The sequence below is a fragment of the Lutra lutra genome, chromosome 5 (assembly GCF_902655055.1).
Source record: "Lutra lutra chromosome 5, mLutLut1.2, whole genome shotgun sequence".
Lineage (NCBI taxonomy): Eukaryota > Metazoa > Chordata > Mammalia > Carnivora > Mustelidae > Lutra > Lutra lutra.
In genome coordinates this window covers 134009225-134014712 of record NC_062282.1, presented here as the reverse complement: position 1 = coordinate 134014712, position 5488 = coordinate 134009225, and the positions used below count along the sequence as shown (strand labels likewise).

The following is a 5488-nucleotide window of genomic DNA, read 5'->3' as shown; positions in this document are numbered from 1 at the left end:
GAACCACTGTGCTCCAGTATACCTACAATTAGGACAGACTTTAGCCAAAATTGGAAGGTGGGTGAAGTGAGACTTAGGCGCTCTTCTTTCTCTATTCTTGGTGGCTCCTGCTTAGCACTATTGATGTAGTCACTCGTGGACGTGAGTCTGGGCAAACCTCCAGAATTAACTCCAATTGACTAGTTCTTCAGTCTTGGCTGCTAGGAGAGCTAAGAGGAGTCAGCTTAGAAGAGAATTCACACGGGGCAGTTTAGTTCATAGAATTTGGAACCAAATAGACTAGGTTCAAAAAAAAAAAAAAGCGTATCTCCTCCTCTTATTAGTTTTGTCACTTTGGGTAAGTCACTTAACCGATCAGTCCAAAACTTTGGAATGTAGAAATTTCCCCATGTGTTTGGCATGAGAATTAATGATGTAGATAAAGGGTGAGGCTCACAGTAGATACCTATGAAGACATAGCTACTGTTCATAGTTTTAAGATGAATTTTTGGTAACTATAACTGTACTTTTCCAACCAAAACCAAAGCAAATTTATAGGGTTTTGTGATGTTCTTTACATCAGAAACCTTACAGAAGTCAAAGATCTAGAGTTAAATAATTTACAGTCACTTTGTGATTTACAGTCACTAATGATTACAATCACAATCAAATTCTAGGATAGTTCCAAGCATATTTTTATCTCTTTAAGTGCAAGCAGAACGAATTGCTCTTTCATTCTCGTTTACCTTTATATAGATATTTGTAGAGTGAAAGCCTTAATCTCTCCTTGCAGAGCCAAGTTCAGATTTGTTTGCTGTCCAGTATAATAAAGATGTTTCCCCTTGGGGCAAACATTGGCAGGTTTGTTCCCAGCTCATTCATAGATTCAGGTTCTCTAAGCTCAGGGTTCCACAGCATGCTCTGCATCCACCTGGACCCCCTCTCCCTCCATACCGTGGAGTTTGGGAAGCAAGGAAAACCAACTCATACTGCTTGCTGTGCTGGGATTAACAAAGACTTATGTCTCTAGTACAGGATTCTCTTGTCTTCTGCCAGCATAAAAATGTGACAGACTAACTTGTCAGCTTAAGAGTAGACAAAAATTCACCTCATTTACAGTTCTTGACAAAGAGCATGTGAAAACATAGAAATGTGGTATTGTTGACCTAGAGGGCTCAGAAATCTCTTATGATTGGGAAGTGCAGATGTCTGAGAGAAATTGTCCCAGGAAAGGTAATACCTGATGTAAGTCTTGAAAGATGAGCAGAAGCCGGCTGAGTGAAGAAGGATAAGAGACATGATAAATTCCAGGCAAAAGAAATGAGATACAGATGTGCATATGTTTGTGGGAAATTAGAATGTTAGAGCTCAGATTGCAAGGGGTTGAGCTTAGCAGGAGAATCAAAAGTATTTTGGGAATATACTGAGAAAAGAAAGAAGTAAAACTGATTTCCAGATTTTCTGCTCTACTGACAGTCTCATATGAATTATTTTACTAAGATCACAACTTTCTTGGGTAGTTATTTCTAGTCTAGAAACAAATTAGGGCTCTGAGAATTTGAATGATTTCTGTAAGATTGAAAATCGGATAAATACTAGAATAATGGTGTAAAACCAATGTTCTTTCTATACCATCTTCAATCACTTAGTGAGGATTTTTAAAATATTTGTTCTGTAGGTAATGTCAGGAACCATCCATCTTTTTACATTTGTTTTTGCTGTTACTTTCTTCTTTCCTTAATGTCAGGATGTCCTGATTAAGTCCATGGTAGATGGGTAGTTTGGAAGCAGCATGAGTTATTGGATAAAGGTTGTCTGGTAAGTATGAGAATAGTTATGAGATCATTGTAGTAGTCCAATTGAGTGTCTTTAAGGGAACTGAAATGGGTAATGAAAATCATGATGGAGAAGAGAGAATAATTCATGGAGTTTGGAAGTATAGTACATCACAAAGGTGAAATGATTAAAAAGAGAAGGGCAGAGGTTTATAACTTGGATGACTAGATGATTTCAATTAGCTGAAATAGGTGATTCTGGTGGAGGAACTTTGAGGGACAACATTATGAATTAAATTTATAAAATAAGAAAGATGGTAAAGAGTGAATTTCTGTTGGTGAAATTTCAGGCAGTTTTTGCTTTGTGGAAGATAAATTTTGAAATTAGAGATGTTCAGTTTTTCATGGAGTTGACAAATTCTTTTTTTCATTGGTAATTATAATGTAATAATTAAAAAATTTAAATTGTACAGATATGAAACAGCATTTAGCAGAAATATTTTGTGGTAAGAAACATGAACACACACACAAAAGAATATATGAGTTTTAGAATGTTAATTGGCCCATTCTTTTTATGGTACTTCATTAAAAGTCTTACTAGTAATATGGGGCGCCGGGTGGCCTAGTTGGTTAAGCATCCAATGCTTGATATTGGCTTAGGTCATGACCTCAGGGTTGTGAGATCAAGCCGGCACTGGGCTCTGCACTGGGTAGGAAAACAACTTAGGAGTCTCTCCCTCTGCCCCTCCCCTGCTCATGCTCTCTCCCTAATAAAAAATTTTTTAAAAGTTTTATTAGTAATATTATTTCAGGTTTTTTACTGAAATACCAATTCCCCTTCCTGACTAAACAATTTTGGCTCAAAACAGTTGGCAGATTCCCCTTTTTCTGTACCTTCTAATCAACCCTCTCTTAAACTCCCTCCAAAAATTGAGTCCTTGAAAAGATCTGAAGAAGGGTGGCTCATGCCCAGAAAGAAGACCAAGATTTCTCTAACTTGGCAGTTGACTTTACTTATTCTTTACACTGGCTTGTACAAAGAAAGCCTGAATGATTCATACCATCTGTGGATTTAAATGGGTTTCTCCTATTACTAAAAAAGATGTAGCTTTCTTTTGAAAATGGAAAAAAAAAAAAACATTTCTTTTGCAAAACTTTTTGTTGAGCAAAAAGAATGTGTATATGCACATAGGGAGTTTCAGGTCATTGTTTAGTCAGAGCTCCCGTTAACTGATTCACCACCACCGAGGCCAGGATCATTTTTCTCACTTAATGATGGGGACAACTGGCAGAACATAAACCAATGTTTGTTCATCCAGGTATGTTGCCTAATAACTGATTCATTCTTTTTTTTTTTTAAGATTTTATTTATTTATTTGACAGAGAGAGAGAGAGAGATCACAAGTAGGCAGAGAGGCAGGCAGAGAGAGAGAGGAAGCAAGCTCCCTGCTGAGCAGAGAGCCCCATGCGGGGCTCGATCCCAGGACCCTGAGATCATGACCTGAGCTGAAGGCAGAGGCTTAGCCCACTGAGCCACCCAGGCGCCCCTAACTGATTCATTCTTAAGTTTTTCATGAGGAAGCACGTACACGCGTGCACACACACACACACACACACACCAAGGAGGAGGAAAGTAATAGTAGTGAAATGGGAGCTGTTACATGATGGAAATAAACACTTGAAGGGGACATTCTTTGTTACCCTGCAAATGCAGCTTGCCCCTCAAATTCCTGTGCAGAGAGATTCTCAACAGCAGACAGTTTGTGTGAATATGAAAGTCAGGGTATTTCTTTTTACATTACAAGTAAGGCTTTTGCAGCCCTTAGACCTGCTGTTTGCTGAAGAACATGTTGGACAAATGTATTGTGGTCTGGTTCTGGTCAAGCAAAATTCACTTTTAGCACCAATTCCTCATACCATGTTCCTGCCATCAGCCGACAAGTTCCCTATTTTAAGGGCACCGCCATTGTCAAAGGGGAGTTCAAAGACCTAATCCTTGGTGACTTTATGGGGAAATACTTGGTGCTTTTCTTCTGTCCTTTGGACGCACCTTTGTGTGTCCTACAGAAATTGGTGCTTTTAGTGACAAAGCCAGCGAATTTCACAATGTGAACTGTGAAATTGTTGTGGTTTCAGTGGATTCCCACTTTCTCCATCTTTCCTGAATCAACACAGCAAGGAAGAATGGCTGTTTAGGCCACATGAGCATCGCACTCCTGTCATATTTGACAAAACAGATTTCCCCGAGACTATGGCATGCTGTTAGAAGGCCCAGGTTTTGCTCTAAGAGGTTTCTTCATCATTGACCCCAGTGGAATCATCAAGCATTTGAATGTCAATGATCTCTCCCCCTGGGTGAAGTGTGGAAGAGACCCTTTGCTTGGTGAAGGTGGTCTAGTTTGTGGAAACCCATGGAGAAGTCTGCCCAGCAAACTGGGCCGTGGATTCTCCTACAATCAAGCCACATCCATCTGCTTCCAAAGAACACAGTGGCAAAGTGATCATGCATGTTTCTCATTCCTGAGATTAATACAGTTATCTTACTTATTTGTTAGCTGACATGGGGTCTACATACAATTCTAGATATTGATTTATTTTAATAATAAAGGATATTTATTGAATCCAGGAATTGTAAATCATTGTAATAATTTTTTTCTTAAGTGCTCAAAATGTAAAAGTTCCTAATAAACATTTAAAAATACATGCATGAAGAGAAACATTCGATGATATATTCAGTTAGAATACAGTCAGTAAGAAAGTATGTGACTTCTAGTTTGATGTATTCAAAGCTTTATTTCATAGTGAAACCCAAGATATTTATTTGCTAAAAATGCTACCATAGTAATCAGGGCCTTCAAAATTTGATCTGCAAACAGAAAGATTTTAGAAGTTGAAGTGAATTATCTTCTTTGGGGTAGGGGTCATCAGGTCCTGATCACATTTTTTCTATAAAGGACCAAATAAGAAATATGTTTAGCCTGAGGGCCATATGGTCTGGTCTCAGTCATAGCTACTCAGTTCTGCTATTGTAGTGTGAAAACTGCCATAGACAACACATAAATAACTGAGAGTGGCTATGTTTCAATAACACTTTATTTACAAAATCAGGTTACAAGCTGGATTTCACCAGTGAACTATATATTGCCAAACCCTGGTTTCAATTATTCTTATATTTGCATCCAAGCCCCGGTTTTCCAGTGCTTAGCACAATGCTTTAAAGGTCCATAATTAAGTTTTGTTGAATGATAAATGAATTATTAAAATAGAGTAATAGAATAAATGCACAAATTCATTCACAAATTCAACACATATATATTTAGTATCAGATACAGGACACAATTCTAGACTCTGGAGATATGAGAGTAGGCTACATTGACCAAAAATAAAATCCTTGCCCTAACAGACATTACATTCTTGAGGGTCAGCAAACAATATTTCAGGTAATTAACAAAATATGTAGTATATTAAATGGAAATAGTAGGTAATTAAGAAACAAGGCACAGGAGATAGGGCTTGTCAGGAGCGCTGGCATTCTAGATTAGGTAGCCAAGGAAGGCTTTATATAAATGTTATATCTGAGTAAAAACCAAAGAAAGTGGGAACAACATGTTCTAGGTGTAAGGAACAGCAAATGCAAACAATTTTAAAGAGGTGTATTAGTGTTTTAAAGGTGTCACTTCTTTTTCTATTTTCTTTATATTTTAAGCAAAGCAGTTTTTCAAATAAGGTATTAT

At 37.6% G+C, this 5488-nt stretch overlaps 1 pseudogene; it reads left to right on the top strand.

Moving 5' to 3' along the window:
- Window positions 1-1771: 1771 nt before the first annotated feature.
- On the top strand, window positions 1772-4255 carry LOC125101209 (thioredoxin-dependent peroxide reductase, mitochondrial-like; annotated as a pseudogene).
- Window positions 4256-5488: the final 1233 nt, after the last annotated feature.